The 20,053-nt window shown below is 42.7% G+C and overlaps 1 protein-coding gene across 11 annotated transcripts in view; it reads right to left on the reverse strand.

The window, feature by feature from the left end:
- Positions 1-20,053, reverse strand: part of dlgap1b (discs, large (Drosophila) homolog-associated protein 1b) — an 85,426-nt gene that overhangs the window by 54,917 nt on the left and 10,456 nt on the right. For 7 of the 11 annotated variants that reach the window (XM_069512973.1, XM_069512972.1, XM_069512978.1 and 4 more), the window contains exon 2: positions 800-885. The exons of 1 other annotated variant lie outside the window; for it this stretch is intronic. The gene's annotated coding sequence lies outside the window, so the exon portion shown is untranslated. Of the gene's footprint in view, positions 1-799; positions 886-18,246; positions 18,320-20,053 lie in introns of all 11 variants that reach the window. 3 more of the 11 variants (XM_069512976.1, XM_069512974.1, XM_069512971.1) reach the window with 1 other exon arrangement.

Below are 20,053 nucleotides of genomic sequence, written 5' to 3' on the forward strand. Positions count from 1 at the left end.
ATTATTGTGTAACTGCTCTGGTTGATTATTTGTGTCTTCTTATTCAATCAGACACAAATAATAGACATTCATGATGAGGATGATTACAGGAGGAATTAGGTAAAAACAAGTAATACAAGTAAAACAGTGACATAATGTCCGTTTATAACATTTGTATCAATGTTTGTTTTTGTGTCCTGTGACAAAAATAACTCAAATCCTTTGCCCTCCCTCCTCTTTGCTGTTTACACAACATTACTTGAGTGCTTTGACTTGTGTGTGGCAGTCATCAGCCCTTTTACTCGCTATCAAGCACTTTCACACTCTTTTTAAAGCGTTTCTCTCACCACCGCCATCTGCTCTGTAACCGGTTATCATCGCACAGGAAAAAAAACATTTCCATCCCAACGGCCTCTTACATTTTGTCTGTTCGTCTTTCTGTCACCCCCCCCCTCTCTTTTCTGTGCCGTTCGCTCCTCTGTCACTCTCTGCTCAGCGACTGTGTCTCTCTCTGTCTCATTTATGCTGCCGTCAACGGTCGAGCTTGACAGATGTGGTTCCACTAAAGGCGCAGTAAAAGGTTGCAGCCGGCACGAGGAAGGATGCGTCCAAGGTCAAAGGTCAATTGCGAGTTTGCAGGTGATATTATCGTATATGACAAGGTCCTAGTTTATGTTGTACTTTATATCGGCGAGACCCACTTTATAGGTGCTCGCTGACCTGTGCGTCAATAAAACTTGCATCCAAAGCTTCTTATAACGGCGCTGTGGGCTGTGTAATGAGCGAGTGGGGAGGAGGCAAGCGGAGAAGCATAACTCACCGTCTTTATTGTCTCGTCGTCGTCATCGTTTCTCTCCCGTGCTTAATTCCAGAAGCCTCGTCCCTCGTGCACGCACATCTCTCCACCTTGAAGTGAATAAAGACGGAGGTTGTGGGTATGAATTCATCACTTGTTATCAAAAGGCTCCAGCGGTGCCCTGGTGGCTAATGCGCTGGTCCGTGTGCCATGTGCTCATGCTGCGCTGCTGCTCCCTGCTCTTTCTCCAGCCACACTTGAGTGATGCAATTACTGCTGAAACGCCGGGGGATGGCAGACAGCACAAATCTTAGGAGGAGAGGAAAAAAGGAGAAAAATATACAATCCCTTCCTGCATTTAAGCAGGCCCCAGAAGAAAAAGGGGAAACTTTGATCGTCATTGACCAGAGTGGTTGAATTAAAAGACATTAAAGTGTCTGTGAGCCGTTTGTAAAATCCTAGCAACAACATGTTGGTTTTAATCCAAATAAACCCTCTTCTTTCTTTTTTTTTTGTGGGGGGAAGCAACATCTCAGGGAAACAGTGTGAAAGGAGAAGGGGGGGGGGTATTGCTGGCAAGAAAAAAAGAAAAGACAAGGGGAGGAAATTCATTTTAAGCCTATTTGCAGAATCTTGCACATTAAGTCCTTGAGATGTTTTGGGAGAGAGGGTGAAATCAGTGTCTGTCTCAGGGCAATGAGTCACTCTACAAAGCAGATATCCAACACTTTGCTCCGAGTCTCTTCAAGCACATGGAAACGCTCTGTCGTAGTGTAGAGGATCATTTTTTTTCCTCGCATGAAAAAGGTGACGTAAGACAAATCCAGCTCGGACTAATTATCCCTCGTAATAACCCATCAGACTAGATTCATTATTGCGCTTTTGAGAATAAACCAACACTCTGCAAATTAGTTTTCGAGAGTGCATCAATATCCTGATAGCCCGTGAAGGTGATGAAGACGAGATGACTGGTAGTTCAACGTGGGGGCACAGAGCAGATGGTGGTCTGTCCAAACTCTCCAGGAGGGACTTGGTTAGGACAGGTTGTGAACACACACACACACACACACACACAGGTTAGAAAGAGGGCACAGATACTCCAGAGGATCCCCGGGCTCTTTTCCAATAAAAACTAAGTCTGAGAATTTAAAGGAAACGGAAAGTTAGATTAGAATCTAATGAATCACAAAAATAACCACAGAACCTTTCATTCATGATCTCAAGGTTTCAAGGTTCCACCCATTCTGACATTTTATCATCTGCTGCTATTTATGTGAGTTTATTTTTAGTTTTATGCTTTGGTTTGCTCTATAATTAAAAAGGCTTTCCAAAGTTGCCCTCTAACTCGGTACAACGAGGTTCCAGCTGTCACGGTAATCAGTGTTTGTAGTATTAAAAATAGGACTAATCAGGTTTTCCTCTTTATGTGCTGCTTTGGATAAAACATAATTTAGCCTCAACCAGATTGTAAATAACACTCACAAATGCCAACTGAGCTGATTTTAAGATTCTTTTCATCTTGTGTAAAAAGGGGCACCCAGTTTAAATACTTAAAATTCTTGAACACTTTATTTGAAACTCACCCGATCCAATGTGTCCAAGGTTTTTGGTATTTTATATTTAGAGCATCTCTACAGTGCCGGTTACTTTGAATAATAACAGAGAAGTTCCCTGAATTTCAGTTTTGCTATTGAGGACTTTCTCTTAACTATTCAGATTAAAGAAAGAAACCTTGTAGTTCCAAGGTCATGCAGCGTCTGAGGAGAGGAGTCAAAAGAGAAATGATCCTTTCATACGTCTCAGGGGTCGCTTCTCTGAATACTGTGGCATTCAACTCGTGATGTTGTGGAAATATCAATTTTGTGCATTCAAATGAAACCATTTAGAGCTTCAAGTGAAAAATGACGACAACTTGAGTCAAAAATTTGACTTCACGTGTCCTCTGTCTTTTCTTCTCCGTCAATCACAACACCTCTGCGGGGGGAAGGATTTCAATTTCACACTCTGCTGGGGTGCGCGGTGCACACAGCACTTAAACACAGGTACGGAAAGAGAAGAGAGGCCTGTTAAAAAAATGGATCAACATATGCATTCATGAATGAGTAAACAACCAAGGGATGAGCATAAATGAATACATCAGACACGCAGCTGGGATACAAAGAGCAACTTCTGAGTGAAAGCCGACCATATGTCCATTTCAGATTCACAACAGGGACCTGCAAACAGAAACTGTACCTTTATTATAGTCTTTTAACTCATTTCTCTTCAGTACATGCACAGAGTGTAAATGATTGTAAAAGGTCTTCATTATGTTGCAGCAGCACGAGAGAACAAAAACCCTTTATTGAATTCCACCAAACAGCCTGAAGCCGCTACACGTGTCCAGATTTGACTTGAAGAGTCGCTCTCAAGTGTCCGTCTCCTGTACACTTCCCGTTAGCTGACTGCACCTCTCAAATTCACTGTATTCACTATCTGCAATCTGAATAATTCATGGGTGTGCAACACCCCCCCCCCCCCCCCAAAAAAAAGAGAAAGCAGTCTGTCAAAAGGGGGAAATGACTGTGACCTGCTATGCAAAACAATTCGGGAGAGCGATGCAGAGTGAGAGATAGGTATGAGACGGGGGAGGAAAAAAAAAAAACACTATGGGAACAGACACAGAAACGCAGAGAAAAGAACGAGAGGGAAATTTCCTCACTTGTTAAAGAGCGTCCATATGCTGGAGTGTGATACGGAAATGGCCCCGTCTGTATTCATGAATCTCTTAGAGCGCAATCAATGGCGTAAGCGATACATAAAAGATGAGGCCAAGTTTGACCTGCGCCCCGAGGGGGAGGGGAAGGGTTCTGCACAGCCTGGACCAGAGGATATGGCGATTTAGACTCCCTTTGAAGTTTTGGCAGATGATGTGTGGATGAGCCTGTGGCCCTGCTGCAGTAACCCACCCCCCCACACCACCCCCTGACTCCCAGCCACGCTCGCTCTGAGTCAGCAGCATCAGCACCACCAGCACCAGGGAGCTGGAGCTGCCTGCCTGGCCAGCATCATGCATAATCTCTACACTGGTTTAGCAGGGATCCATTATTCCAGAGCCACTATTCAAACTTCAGCAGCGATTATCTCCGTGCTTTACTGCATTTTCACAGCAGCGTGACTTCACACCAGATGCCTGCAGATCTGATTCCAGCGCTCATTTATGACAAAGATGGAATTTGTGGGGCACACGCTCATATAACAACAACTCAGAAGATATTGTGCGATTGCTTATCTGCCACAAGACAAACACACACACACACAAACACACAGAGGCCTATATGGACCTTTATCTAGTCCAACATCCCGATGAGTACAGATCGCACATGCATGCACGTGCACACACGCATCTGGATTGTTTGTGCATGCAGGCGGAGATAAATAAGAGGTGAGTCACGTCAGAAAGAGGATTAGAGGGGCTGTGGAAAGGCAGAGAATTATTGACGGAAAAGAGGGGGATTTAGATTTAGCTCCGCCGGTCCACAGGAGCATCTGACCCCTCCTCTCTCCCCTCTGCACACTTACACATGAACTTGTGATGACTCAGTAAGACCGTCGCACCCTAAGTCCAAGCTGTCGCCCGATAAGACCTGACTTTTTTTCTATTCGGCCTTTATCCCATCATTGTGAACCAAGTCAGCAAAAATACATAAAATGACCAGAACGGATGAAGGAACACACAGACACAGCAACAGACGTGAACTCGCAGAATCTCATTCTGTCCGCAGAAAAACATACACTAATCCGATTCAAAATGCACCCAAATCTCTGTGTGATTAAAATAATTCCGGATTCTGAATAAATCGTGGGTGATTAAACTAACCAGAGTTCCCATCTAAAGCTCCAGTCTCAGTCTTGTGGGGGTTATTTTTTTTCCTGCCGCACAAAAAAACTAACTCGAAGAAACCGCTCAAGAGGATGAAAGTGGCAGAGAGCATTTCAAGAAGTAGACAAAAATATCTCTGAGGCCTGAGGGTTAAACCAAAAAATATGTTATAGCAGCCCCCACCAATTAAACAGAGGTAGATTCAACTTTTTGTACTGCTCAAAAAAATAATAACTACAACGTGAGTTGTGTGAGCAATCGTACATATGAGTGTGTGTTTGTCTGAGTGTGTGGTGAAGTGCGAGCTGTGGGGAGTTTACAAGGGCACAGAGATGAGTACAGTATTTGCAATTGAAATGCAGGGCGTGATTCAGAGGCGGGGGGTTCGACAGCACCCCGCCTGGCTGGTTAGACTTCCAAAGGGCACACTTAATGAATTCACAGTGCCGTAATGTGAGAACCACACACTGGTGACAGGTCGTCATTTATTAAGAAGCAGGTGTTTGAGTGTGTTTGTAGAAGAACGTGTGGAGACACAAGTCTGAATCTGTTTTTCACTATTTACACGAGTGTGTTCTATAGTTTGTTGTGTATGTAAAACCCAAAGTCTGCGGTAAAGGACGCTCCTCTCCCCCCACAGAAATCACTGTGTGATTTGTCCTGCCGATACTTCCGCACCACTGTCTGCACGCATTTGCATGATGCTCGCCCAGCAGCTATTCTGGCACGCCCCCTAACGAAGCCAGGTAGGGCCGGAGCAGAGGCAGACATTTCCTGTACGTGCTCATTTTAAAAGTCTCTGCATGAAAATCCATTTGCTTGCAGTTACACAGACTGAAAGAATGACTTTCCAGATTTAGATACAAGGCTGTTGTGCAGGTTTCTTTTGTTTTCAGAGATATTCCTTATCACACTCGAGGGTTTAAGTTAAAAGGCTCGGAAGGCGAACTAGGGGTTTTGAGATAAATATGTATATACTGTAAAGAAACGGACTTTACCTACAGTGTGCTGCAAAACCTTATATGGATGATGTTAGTGCTTCCAACCAGCACATGAAAAACCTTTCACACCCTCTGCTCAAAGTTGATCACCACCAATAAATTCCCAACCTGAGGGAAACGTGGGGCAAAGAAATGAAGGGAAAGCAATTTAGTGTTCAGGGTGCGTGCTGACGAAGCCCGACATCGTAGCTCCTTCGGTGATGGCAATATGGCCAACCTCTGCACACGGCAAGAGGAGCAGACTGAAGGTACAAAAAATAGATGTGATACCTTTGGTCATTGTCCCTGTACACACATTTGTCTTTGTGACATCATTGTCGGTTCGTATCAGAGCAGGATCCGGGTTATGTGTTGGAATACATGCGAACAGCATCCAAAACCATCAGATGCGAGCGGCAACTTTGGCACTCGGCACAGAGTCCTGTGGCGTGAATGTAGTGGAAGAGTGAAGGAGACATATGGCACATTATGTCCGACTGTGTGAACGTTACTGAGGCTGAAAGTGAGATGAATATTAATGATAGAAGCACATTAAGAAGCACAGCAATCATGTTATATCTTTATCAGCCTTACACTTCGCAGTCCGACTCAATAGCAGCTGATGGCTGAGATAAGCCCTCCTGTTCGCCTCGCTGATGCTTTCCACTTGATCTCACGCTGCCGTCAGGAGTCTGCAGCAGTTTCCACCGTTAACCAATAATGACTCACAGTTGACCTAGCTAACAAGCCGTATCCTAATAATGAAGATTCTCCCCGTGAGCTCCCGTCAGCTCCGTGCCCCTTTGACCTCCCTTTGACAATTCTAATTAAATTAAGAAGTTTTAAAAACCATTGGCATTTTTCTCTGTCTAAATTATCAGCGTGTTCACTTTGGCCTTTTCTCCTGTGAGAGACAGGTCTGACGATGTGAGGTTACCCAACCAGAAAAGTGCAACAGTAGCCACGTCAGAGAGCCTATAATCAAATCCCATCATGCCACTGACTGGAGGACGGCTCTTGAACGCATGTACAAAGTGCAGAGAGATGATAGGCTATGATTTAATCACACAGAGAAGGTTCAAGTATCATACTCTGATAAGAACAGGTATGTGAACACTTTGGAATAACCTGATTACTAAATTCTAAATTGTCATCTCTCCTATAGCCAGACAACATACACTTAAGATGATAACTCGAATAATATCTCATATCTTTATTTAATATACCCATGATTCCTTAGATTTATAGACTGGTTTGAAATAACCTCAATCAAAGATCAACTTCCCTCAGGAGCACAAATCAGTCTTTAAACTTAAAAGAAATAATTATCCTGATAATTAATTTAAAGAAATACAACTTGTGACCCTAACATGCTTCCTTCTAACCACACGTGCCAGTTGTGCACCTCATAAATTAAACACTATGCCCACATAAATAATAGGGGCAGTGTTGGGGCATGTACTCAACTGAACCTCCTCCAGGTTCTTTCTTAATTTACAGAATGCAAACTGAGTTCAGCGGTGTGCACTCTGGTGGAACATTACATGCATAGTGAACACATGTACACACTAAGTACGTGAACACTTATGTTAACATCGCACTTTCTATACCAACCTATGACAAGAACGGAGAAACGTTTGTGTGTTGCTCGCAAGACGCTAGTCTCTTAGACCCATTTATAGAGAAATGCAGGTGATTCACTGCAGTGCTCCTTTACCTTTTCTTCCCAGTGACTAAATCTAACCCTGTGTGGATGCTTGCTTTCAAGGTTTGGGCTTTGAGAGGTGGAAGTAGAGAGTGCACTGTTAATAGACAGTCTTGTCACAGCTCCAGTCCATCTCCACTCCTATGTGTCCCTCTCCATTCATAACCATCTCCCTTATCTTCCCTCCGCTGCTCCCTTTCTAAGCATATTGCTCCCCCAACCTTATTTGTGATCTTTCTTGCTCTCTTCCTCTCTTTTGTTCTCTTTTCATACAGAATCTGTGTTCCTCTCCCGTCTTCACTTTACTTCCCCTGGAGACAATCTCTCTCTCCATCTCTCCTCGGCTCCTTCTCTCGCTCAGTCAGAAAAACAGCGGCACTGTATCACAACATTTTTCTGTAACCAGAGGGCAATTTTTTGCACCTACCAGAGTAACGGCCTTTTGCTATACTGTACCGAGACACCGTTGTATTAAAAACACCAAGAAATCTGGGACTGTATATGTGCTACAGCAGCACACACAGTGAAGCTGCAGCAGCCCAAACCTGAGATTTCATGCAAATTCATAAGGTCGTGTTTGTTCTGTGAGTGACTGACATGGCCGAGGGGAAGGAAACATGCAAATAATGGCTGGTTCAAGAGAAGGGTGTGCTCAGTGATTAAGTGGAAACACAAGCGAGGGGCTCCAATCAGACCAAATCAATGTGAACTAATCCTGTGTCAATTAAGAAAGCGTGGTTCAACGCCCAGGACCTAATTCAGTTTCTTTCTGAGTTCTCACTGTGAAAGGATTGATTGAAAGTCCTGGACACCGGCCAGACAAACTGGAGACTGCAGCTATTTTTTTTTCCTTCTTCCTCTGTACAGACAAAGCTCTTGGCATTCAAGGCGACATCGATTGTGGGTCAGACGTAAAGCCTTTCATTGTATCGGGCCCATAGCTCAATGTTCTACAGCAGTTTGAAGGGATGATAAATGGCGTCCAGCTGGGAGGAGGAAATGAGAAGGATGATGATGAGCGAGATGGTTGACGATACTTTTTCCTTTCACCACGATTGGCCTCAATTCTTCATCTTTTCTACCTTTCTCTGATCGCTTCCCTTTCCCATTTTGCAGTGTTGTAATAAGTGTTACTGCATATTAAGAAAAATAAGCCATCAGCTCCCATCTGTCACATCGCTAGCGAACGTTATAATCCTGATGTAGACAAGCACAGAGCCGAGGGATGCTCTGCCCCGACGAGACAGACAGTGAGGAAGAGGTGGGACGACAAGAGTGTGATAAACAGATCTCTAAAATATGAACCCTGCCTTTTTTTTTTTTTGCATGTCTTTTTCACAGTTTTGGGTGCTTGAGGATACAGCTCCTCAAACTGTGGGACGTGTGGTTGTAGAAAATGCTGAAAAGATCAAAAAGTTGATCGCCAGCATTTTCATGGACCAAATCAGTTTTTAACATTAATGGTTTACGAGCCAACCTCGTCCACCTCTTGATACTTGGCATGTTGATGTGTTTTTAATCGTTTATTCACCGACCTCCAGCACGGAATATACGAGATAGACAGATCTGTAGAATCAATTTCAAGTTTGTTTTAGCCATTTTGCACGATTTAGTGACAATAAAACGTCACTATCTTTTTCCCAAACAGTGTTTTAATATTGAATGGAAGTGGATGTTACAGAAGCCCATTCATCCAGTCCTCTTGTCACTTAAAGAAGTAAAGATAACAGATTTTTATTCTGCCCTGAAAGGATTTTTATTAGAGACTGACTTTATTTTGCAGGCCTGGTTTTCGCTGTGAGGTTTAAATTGAGAACAGTGAAGCAGAGATATACTGGACGTTTACAACAGCTTATGAAAATCAAGGTATTTTTACATCCAAATTTACTACAATGTTTTTTTGTTTCCAAATCGTTATGACACAAGATTTTGATGGATTATGTTTCCTTGTTTTCCCAACCAACAAATCAGAATCGTTAGAGAAAGAGAAAACTGTCCGTCGCCTTTAGTTGCTAATGCATCCATGTCCTGAAGAAAGTGAAAATTAATAGAAAGTTGTCTTTGCCAGATGATTAAGAAAAACAGCAACACACCATCATACAATAAAATGTGCCTCATTGCCAGGAGCTGTTTATTGAACTGTGACAAAATCTTCTCTGCTCCATTTTTCCCTTTAAACTTAAATTGAGACTGAGTGGTTAAAACACTAAATCCTGCGAGTTCATAAAACTGCTTGCATAACCACAACATCCTCTTAGGAAGCGTAAGATATTTTTTGGGGCTAGAAATTTTTTGAAGGTTACGTAACTCAAGGTTTCAGTGGTTTTGAATAAATTAAAAGAAATATGTGTGTGCGTAATAAAAAAATTAAAAAAAACACGTCAGAGGGAAAAACAGAAAGACAAAGAAGAGTCTCGCACAAGTTTACCAATGGGAAGGAAGCAGATATTCCATTACTGAGCCTGCAAAGTGTGCTGAGCTCCAGCTACAGAGCTGAACATATCATCACATACACCGTTAAACCCTCACATGGAGTGTGGAGGAGCAGAGAGAGAACCAGCCTGGTGTAATCCACAGCGAGTGGAAGTGGGACCGAACGAGCATCCAGACGGCCACTTGGATGAGCTACAGCCGAGGGACAGATGCATCTTACAGCTCAGAGGACCAACAAATGAACAAATAGATTTTTAAAAAGGGAAAAAGAACGAGAGAGAACATCTTGGACACAAATTAAGGACTGTGTGGAAATCACAAGAGAGACATCCAGATTTTCAAACAGCCTGTCTGTAATCTTAAACACCACTGAAGGAAGACATGACAAATGACAGTTCTTGAATGTCATGACACAGAGAGGTGGAGACGGACCTCAACTCAAGCTCTTACTGTAAACCTACAGTTTCCTTTGGCTCAAGTACTTAGCAGCAGGTAATTATATTTTTCAGAGACAGCGTTCCAGTCACCGCCAGCTGAAAACATTCTGCCACACTCTTATTGTTTCTCATGGCGCCCCATCTTTCCCCCATCACACTGAATTAACCTTTAAAACCCAAACATATTCAAATATGCTGCTGTGAGAGGAAAATAACTCAGTGTTTATGACATCAAATCATAAACGAATTACACAACACACAGGCCTTGGGAGACTCAGCAATATCGTCACATATTGTCTGTGGCCATGAGACACAGTCCTTCCTTTTCTGAACTCTAAAGAAAGACATGTCTCCCAGTTCAGCAGGATTACGCAAAAACTGCATGGGAAAAACATCAAAATGGGGGTGAATGTGCAGTGTTGTGAAAGTGAATTTACTCTATCCAGGACAAACCAACCAACCTCCCCACCCTAACCCAAACCACCACACCAGACCACTAACCCAAAACCCACCAACCATCCGATAAGCTGTTTTAAATCCACCACCCTGCATAAAGTTTGGTGGAAATGTAGGTGAGAACAAACTGGAATCAAAATAAAACTGTGAAAATGAAAAAAATTATAAAACGCAAAACGAAGAGGAAACGCAGAAGAGAAAAAACTGTGCTCCATCATTTCTAATATCATAAAAGTCTTCTCTCTCTCTCCTTTAAACTGTTTTACAACTGTTTCTTCTCATAAAGACAGTAACAGTCAAGGAAATCAGTGAATTAAAGCTTTGCAGCTTCTCTGGCTCTTCCAGAGGAAAGTGAAGTCAGCTCTGAAATGTGTTTTTTAAGGCTGTGTTGAAACAGCCTCACTAAACAGTTTGATGATAGGAGAGTAATCAGGATGTGGTAATGATGAGAGTTACGAGGACATTAGGGAGATGAGGCTGAGGTGGAGAGGTGTGTCAGTGTTGATTGGATAAGAGAGCAGAGAAGGTTTAAAAGTGCACATCACACCGCTGTCAAGGAGCAAGATTAATAAAACATAGGTATCTGTTCACTGGCTGTGAAAAACAGTCATTATTATGCAACCTTGTCTGCATAACTCTGCACTGCTCAGCACACGTCCTTGTACAGTGGCTCATTTGGCCTCAGGCACCGTGTTCATGCTCCTGCTTCATAATAGTCATACAACTCACTTCTTGCATTTTATCCAATTCACTTAAACCTTAATGTAATTCTGCTCCAATGCACCGCTGGACAATCGCCATCCCGGCCGCTACTGTACTGTTTACTGTACCGAGTACACGGGCTGAGTCAACACAAGCTGCAGCTCAGACTCTGAGTGGATGTTAAAGTTTTGTTTACGAGGATAATACTGGTTTTTATTATTCTACTATTATTGCAGGATAATTAACAATCTAAGAAATAGGTAAACACAGAGAAACATGCTTATATTTTCACCGTGTGTCCGTTTTTTGGTTTATTTGATTTTCAGCAAAAACCTCAATGTCTGGAAAAAATTGTGTCCTCGTCAGACGCGTTCATAAAAACAGGAAAATGTTCGGGACATTCAGGCGAGAGGTGGAGCCTGAGGTGAGCAGGCAGGAGATAGAACGTGACGTAGAAATCATGTTTGTGTTTACAGCACACCGACACCAGTGTGAGCCCTCATCGCTAAAAAGCTCATATCACTTACTTGACACATCTTTTTCATCCTGAGATATTTGTATTCTTCCAGTTGGTGTCTGTCGCTTCTTAGAAATGTTAGAAAGGACCTTTTCTCTCCTCACATGTGCTCACACATTTTACTTTGGGGGGGTTGGCAGGAAAAGGTCTGGAAAATGTCCGGAGAACATTTCCAGTGATTTCCCACAACTCACGGATCTTGATGAAAAACCAGGCCTGTTTAGGGGACTGATGTTTATGAGTGTGTGCTCTTTGGTGCAGCTTGATTAAATTTAAGGGGACTGTTGGGCCCTGGTGGAGGTACGCGCTCCACTTAGTTAACTTTGGAGCTCGAGCCAGGAGGTGATTAGCTTTACAAACTGGATGCGAACCAAAACAGCTACCCTGTCTCTAGTTAGAAAACATACCAACCAGTTGATTTTGTTTTATGAGATCCAGACATCTGTTTCCACCTGTTCTTTATTCCTCCGCCTCTTGGCTGTAGCTCCACACAAACACAAGAGCAGGATCCATCTCCTCAAAGGAACACTCATCCGCTTCCTTGGCAAGACAGCGGAGAAAGTGAATGAGCATTTCACAAAATGAGTATTTCTTTTTTTCTAATTATTTTAGTGTGTTATGTTTGAGTTGGATTATTTGTTGAACAGAAACAGCTGATGTTCTCGCAGACACGGTTCAGCTCTCTCTTTTGAAAATCTGTTCTAATAAATACTGCCTGTGAATGATGAAAAAACAAACTCCCTGTAATAGCTTCCTTTTATTCTGTTGTTTTTCATCTGCATGTCGGCTTGTCGAGTTTGTTTTTAATGTTCCTCTGAACCCAATCCACCTCTCCAGTCTACATTTAATACACATGCTGCAGGGTTGTGATAATCCTGCAGAGACTTCAGAAGACATGGGAAGTGTCTGCGTAATTCTAATGCTCCACTCTTGCACAGCCTCATTAGGCTAAAACCCTCCACTCCCTATCTCTTTTTTTGTTGGGGGGGGGGGGGTCACAGCACTGACAGCTCCCTAACATTTGTTGCATCCAACAATCTAAGCAGATAAATAAAACATGTCTTCCATACGAACACGGGCAGAGGAAACGATATCAACATCCATTTGCATGCGGAGACTGATCCACAGACTTAACACTCACACCTCCATCTGGCTGACACTAGCGAAGGCGATCCCATAAGGAGCATATAAAGTCATTAAATCAGTGTGTACGCAGTATATGCTATCTTCCATTAACTTGTTACCTAGTGTGTAATTTGTCTACAATGGGTTACACGATTAATGCAGCGTGGGAATGCACTTAAAAGAGAAGAGGGCTTACTGGAGAGAATCATCATCAAGAAAGAAGCTCGGGTCCTTTAAAGAGATAGATTCCTGTTTATGAGGCCTATAAGACATTCATGTGTTTCGATGAAGATTTTACTGTGTCTCTATGAGACAATAAATCAACTGTATTATAGAATGTGGGTATTATACGTGAGCGCATGCACTCATGAATGCTAAACAGATGCCTGTGGTTAGAAGCATAACACCCGTGTGTTCATGAACATGCATGCATGCAAAGAAGGATTATGTGCATTACATCACGCACCATATGCATTTTATGTGCTGCACAGATTTAGTGCTGATGTGATATCATGAACTATCCAAATCCATAGCAGGGTCCCATCATGGGAGTCGTTTTTATTATAGGTCCCTCTCTGTGTCGGTATACGTCCTGGGGAGGAGAGCACTCCTTGATCTCTACCTCAGTTAATCTGAAGTGAAGATATTCAGACCATCAGTGGGGAATTTAAGGGGATTACACATGCTGAACAAAATAAGACAGAAAACTACACACCCTTACTGTGCGTGCAAAAACACACAGACCTACACACAGGGGGGGACAGGCTGCAGGACGACATGGACAACATCGGGTTGATCATTTTGTCGGCTATGTGCTGGGGATCAGAGCAGTAATTTATATTTTCAAAAACACAATGATGGACATGATCAGTTCAGAAAGACTACCTGGCAGACCATCGTGCACTGGCGAGTGAAGAGGCCTGTCAGCTGGTCGCTGGTCAAGCTGACTGTTCACAACAGAACAAAATGAACCTCAGGACACCAGGAAACGTCCCCGTGCTCCAGACGGGCACCAAGGTAACTGCAGTAGTGTCTGCAGGGGTTGGGGTTAATGTCTCTGTCTTTATAAGGAGTGAGTGAGGAGTGGGTCTGATGTCGACTCTCACCACTACTCCTATACAGACATAATGTTTGAGGGTTTTTATCAAAGCAGCGTCTTAGACACCACTGATGCAATCTTTTTTGATGTTTTTAATTTTTGCATTTTCCTTTAAGGAGGAAGATGGAGAGAAGAAGATGAAGTTCAACTAATGTTCCCAGATTAATTCAAATCAAAAAACAAATCGTAGTCCTATATGCAAACAATTCCCTGGTGAAACTTGCTCCTGCAGGCCTGAAGTGTCTTCTAATAATATCCCAGCAAATGTATTTGACAGCACTTCAACTTTGAATTGTGTCCAAGTCCTGTCTATACTGTCCTCTGTGCAAATGCTCAGCTGTGCCAGAGGAGAGTTAAGAGTCTGATCGTGTTGAGTGTTTGTTGTAGTTGGCAGAGCGAGCGCGGCGGTTACATCATCAGCCAGGACCTATAGTACGTGTCATCACCTGAGGACTGAGGAGACTGAGATGCCAGGGGACCAGAAGACAACAGCACCACGCTGACAGCCCGAGCGTCAACCTAAAGCTGGCACGAAACATGTTTGTGTACATGCCCACTTGCATGCATCCAGCACCATACATACAAACACAAAGCCATGCGAGCATATGTGTGGGGGGATTATTTTAAGCACTGGCTTAATATAAATTCTTGCAGGAACACGGAGCAATGCAAACATTTAAAATGTACACAAAATCAAACAGCACCTTCAGGGATTCTTAAAGTAGAGACACGAGCAAGAAGACAAACACTGGGCATGCATGGCAAAAATCTGTGTCCCGGCCATGACCCCTGGAGACGCCCCAGTTTTTGCTGTCAGCTTCATCAAGATGCGTTCTCCATTTTCTTAAGTTGCATTGAGTTGATCTCTCAGCGCCACCGTACAACTAGCTACACACAACAATACCTCAGTGGCTCAAACTGTAGCACATCTACCATTTTTCCTGTACTCACACACAGCGGCCAGTTAATCATTCCTATTGATGTTTGCTTTGGGGCAATCAGACTGTGTTGACGCATCACTACGGTGTGGTCTAGTTTGTATTGGGCCCGTGTATAAATCAATAGACACACATTGATTACCAGCTATCCTATTACTCAAGCTGTATTGCTGTGGGCAGAGTTTTCACGGGTCACTGTGAAAAACGCTAGATACGGTCATGGTTACAGTTTCTGATGAGCGCAGTGATGCGTTCAGAGTCAGACAGAAAGCTGCGTTGATCACTCACACACATCAGTGTCTTGATTTGCTGTGTAAACACTCAATTTATTAAATGTTTATCTATTAGGATGATTAAAGGGTGGTAATTAATGTTTGGCAGCTTAATTACAAGTCTTAATGCCTCATGTAATTTCTACAGGGTTTGCTCCAAGAGTTTGAAATGTGGCCCACGACCAAATGCAATGTTTTTTTCATCAAACTGTGAAGATGTTTCAAGTGGTCTGGCATTTGGACACACGGGTGTAAAATGTAACCCTGACGTTTTGAGAACAGAAAATGACTCAATGACTCATTTTCAACATGAAGGAAACCTGCCATTTTTTTTGCAGTTTATCAACCTTGACTGCACATGCTTTTAAAATGTTGTAAAAATTAAGATCTCCACTTTTTTCCGTTCACACGCTCCCTTAACTCTCACCGTTCAGATGTGCCGAACGTAAGTGACTAATGCTTTAATGGTGCACATGAAGCAGAACCACTTTGTTTTAATTTAAGTGACTGCATAAATTACAACAATACAAGGTATAATGACTCATGCATCAGTACATTTGTTGGTGTCGGCCTGCATATAAAGCAAAAAAACCTGAAACAACTTGAATTATAGCAGGAGAATTGCTCCCTATAGGAAAACACATGACACGCACATAAACACAAACACACACTCCTCTTTCATCCATGCCTCCCCTCCTACACACCGAATCATTATGACAGCGACTGCTCATCCCGCCTCATCAACACTGGCTCAGATCTCATCAGATTATACATCATCAAGTGTGTGTGTGTGTGTGTGTGTGTGTGTGTGTGTCTTTGTGTGTGTGTGTGTGTGTGTCTTTGTGTGCGTGTGCATGCATGGCTCTATTTTGTTAGCACAGTATCTATTGCTCTTTGTACCGTATGTGCAGACATTTTAAAGCTTTATTATAAAAGCTCCATGATGTCACAAACAAATAGTCAGTTAAAGGATGAAGAGAGTGAGTTTGGCTAAACAAACTCACGGCAGCTTTAGGGACTCGACTCGCGTGTCTGTCAACACAGAGCGAGCGTCTGTTGTTGTGCCGGTCCCTGAACTTAAACATATGCATCTGTGGTAAAGAAATACTGATGCAGAAAAGAGCAAACATGCAAAGGATGATTCTGCTGTGCAGCAGCAAAACAGGGCTATCGTGACTCCAGCCATGCAGAGATAGAGCCGCCCTGCTGTGGCTGTTCACACAAGATGGAAAAAAACTAAAACAATGAAAAACAACAGGGTTTATGGTGACATTTTAGTGTGAAGAAGGGATGTAAACACAGAATAAAATTCAGACAACAGAGGATAAATACTCTGAAATATCATGCTGAAGTTATTTGATTGAATTATCTTTCTAGTAATGAAATAAGAGCCTCTGAGCGGACAGCTAGTGCAGACAGCTGAGTATTAACAAAGTGCTGAGTATGATACCGCCTGAACTAAAGAATACTGATATTCAGCTAATGAGATAATTAGCTTTCTGGCTTCAAAATTGCCGTGTGATAATTTGTTTTCTTCCAGCTTGAACATAAGAAGAAGAAGATGCTGTTATGACCTAGACTGCAGCCAGCCACCAGGGAGCGATCAAGATGATATGGCTTCCCTTATACGAAGCTGTCATATTATCTATCTTTATGTACAATCTATGATTCGCACTGATTTACATCCACAAGGGGGCACTGTGATGAAACCAAATGATATAAACAACACTACAGTTACTTTTTTCCCATTTGGCTGCTGATCTGTTGGCATCACAGGAGACAGCATTTACCAAGCGTCACATTCAACACCACAAGAAGTGTCTGACAATTAAGGCAGATAAAGACCGTGAGAAAAGTGTCTGTTGGCAACATGGTGTCACTAAGATCTTTTCTTACTTAGCTTATTGAAGCCTGAGAAAATGCCCTGGCTTGTCACAGCTATCCAAAGCTATTGGTTGGTGATGACCCTGACTAAGCCATTTTCTGCTGCCTCTGCACCCGTCTCTCCCACTGCCAGAGCCGCCAAGGAGATTTGGGTGTCCTCGCAGATGCCAGTATTTCATGCTTTCGACACGCAGTCTTTCGCTGTCTGTCTTCCTGGCAGTGCGGAGAGCGTAGAAGAAAAACTGAGACGTCTTCTCGACAACTTGCTAATTACGCTACAAAAGGCTCGCTCGCCGTCCACGATGCGCTGGATGCATCTCATTCCAAAAAGGGACAATGTCATTAATCGATTTGCTCTCTGATCTCAAACGAGTGAGAAAACCGGTGCCTGTTTGCATTTTCCACTCGCTCTTCTTAAGGATGTGGCGAATACAAACACAACACAAGGATTTCCGAGATACTTTTGAAAGTAAAACCCACTTCAGAATCATCTTATCCAGACTCTGAAGTTCAATGGAGTGAAAGTGGTGATGTGAATGAATATTCATGTGCAGAGACGAGCCGCCACAACATTGCTGCACTGTCAGTTGTGAGTGGTTTGATCATTTACATCTCATCTATGCAAATGTCAGGGAGCACCTATGGAGGAGCCGAGGGTGAAAATCACACAAACTCAAACATCATTTTTAAAAATAACCGCGCAACAACACAGCCAACCAAGATATACGAGAGGTTCAAATAAGACAAAGAGCCTTTTATATCCAGGGTTATGAAATCTTATTAGTATTAGTATGTGTGTGAGCAATTAATTAAAGTGCATTTTTTAAAAATAAAGCTAAATCAAGCTCTGTTCCGGGCTGCAAACTTGTGTTTGGTGAGCTTGTCACAGAACCTCTGCCCCTCAGATCTTTGCTGCACTGCCATGTTCATTAATCTATAAACACACAGTTGCTTTTGAATCAGTGTGTGTGTGTGTGTGTGTGTGTGTGTGTGGTAACAGATGGAGTGTAGTGATACAGATAAAAGAGCATTATGAAATGCATGAAGCATGAGACGCTGACCGTGGTGCTGAAGTTGTTTCCTTTAGCTGCACTAGCTCGCTCTCAGTTCATTCATCTTTCTCTCTCTCTCTCTCTGTAACACACACAGAAACACACACACGCACACCATCACTTAGTTTGCCAAAAACATATTTTGATCTCCCTACAAATCTGCTGTCCTGAATTCAATCCAAGACCACTTTTATTATGTATATCTAGATTATCTATGCTAAAAATGGCATGTCCCTGAAAAGGCTCAGCAAGAACACGGGCGTAACTGATGACCCAAAAAAAAGCGGTGACCAATAATGAGACAAGAAGCTAATTCCACGGCCGAGCTCATCCGTCAGGCCTACAGGGCCAGACTGATGCCCGACCTCCAGCTGTCTGTCCATTTTGTGCTCAATTAGCAAAGAACTCTCCCCATCGCACATGTGCAAAGATCTCAGCGCCAGTGACCTTTTTTGTCCTCGTTAATTAAATTACCAATAAATCTAGACAATAAACTTCTCTGTCACCAAAAAGAGAGTGATGAGGTCAAGAGAAGTGAAGAGCTGGAATGAAAGTGGCAATATTCGCTATAGAGAGTTAAGAGCTTTTATTTTTAAAAGTTGTGACAGTTTATTGTAGAACCTTTTGAGGAGGTCATGTTGACAAGGAATACTTCTGAAGCAGCTCCGGAGCATTAACACAGGCCGAGCAAACTGCCAGTTCCAAACAGGCAGGTTCAGAACAAGCACTGCACTAGTTATTAGAAAAAATAAATCTGTGGAGAAAAATACATGACACACACAGAGAGCTTTGCCAAGGCCACTCAGCAAAAACAAAGTGCAGGATGGACTTAAATTTCCATTTTCTTCTCTTAAAAACACCAACGTAAAAGTAAATCAAAACTACATTCAATGCATGTCTGTCTGTGACTAATCTACACCACCCACAATCACATTTTAACATTCGCAATTTTTTCTTTGACTTAGAAGGTGCTCATGCAAGGAAAACAAAAAGCAAAAAAAAAAAAAGGATGTGGCCAATTTTGTCTTCCTCCTGTGGGTGTCAAATGAGTAACAGCGAGCGACTGTGACTGATGTACAAAAATTACCTCAACTTACTTACTTACTTATCCTGTTATGTAGTTCGAGCCATTTTATAAGTGTGTATGGAAGTTGTTTTTGGGGTAATGTGCGAAAATAAATGGAGGGAAATTACCTCTCCTGAAAAAAAAGCCCTAATACCTCTGACTGTCGGAGCTGGACAAAAAAAAAACCCATCACACAGAGGGGCAATCCAGATGATTGGCCATAAATAGGGCTTTGTCCATCACCATCCATTCATGCTGCTTATTAAATTGAGGAGGTTTGTCCCTCTCATCTTCTCTCTCCCTCCCAGCTCTTCCATGCCAGCCACCTTGGCACCGCTCGTGTTTTGGATTTGTACCACAGATTCACCCCCCTTCCTCTCTTGAACTCACTCCCTTTTTTTTCCCTCCCTCGCAGCCAACACGCAACACAGTGATTTACGACCGAGTTTAAAAACACCGCACAAGGAGCCACGTGTATTTTACCCCCACTTCAGCGATGTGTTTCACAGGCTCTCTGTTCCAGTCTTGTGTGAAATCCCGAGATGCTTAAAACAATGCTGATTGTGTGATCCCTATCAACTTAATTTGACAAATGATCGTCTCCGTAAAACCGACAGATAATCCAGGACTTAATGCAAACACAACATTTGGTTCTGTTTCATTTGATTTATTGTTTCTGATGAATTGTTGCTCTGAAACGTGACTGAGAATTGAAAAGAGGTAAAGATTATAAACAGATTGTGGGAGACA

This window comes from Paralichthys olivaceus, chromosome 17 (assembly GCF_024713975.1).
Source record: "Paralichthys olivaceus isolate ysfri-2021 chromosome 17, ASM2471397v2, whole genome shotgun sequence".
NCBI lineage: Eukaryota > Metazoa > Chordata > Actinopteri > Pleuronectiformes > Paralichthyidae > Paralichthys > Paralichthys olivaceus.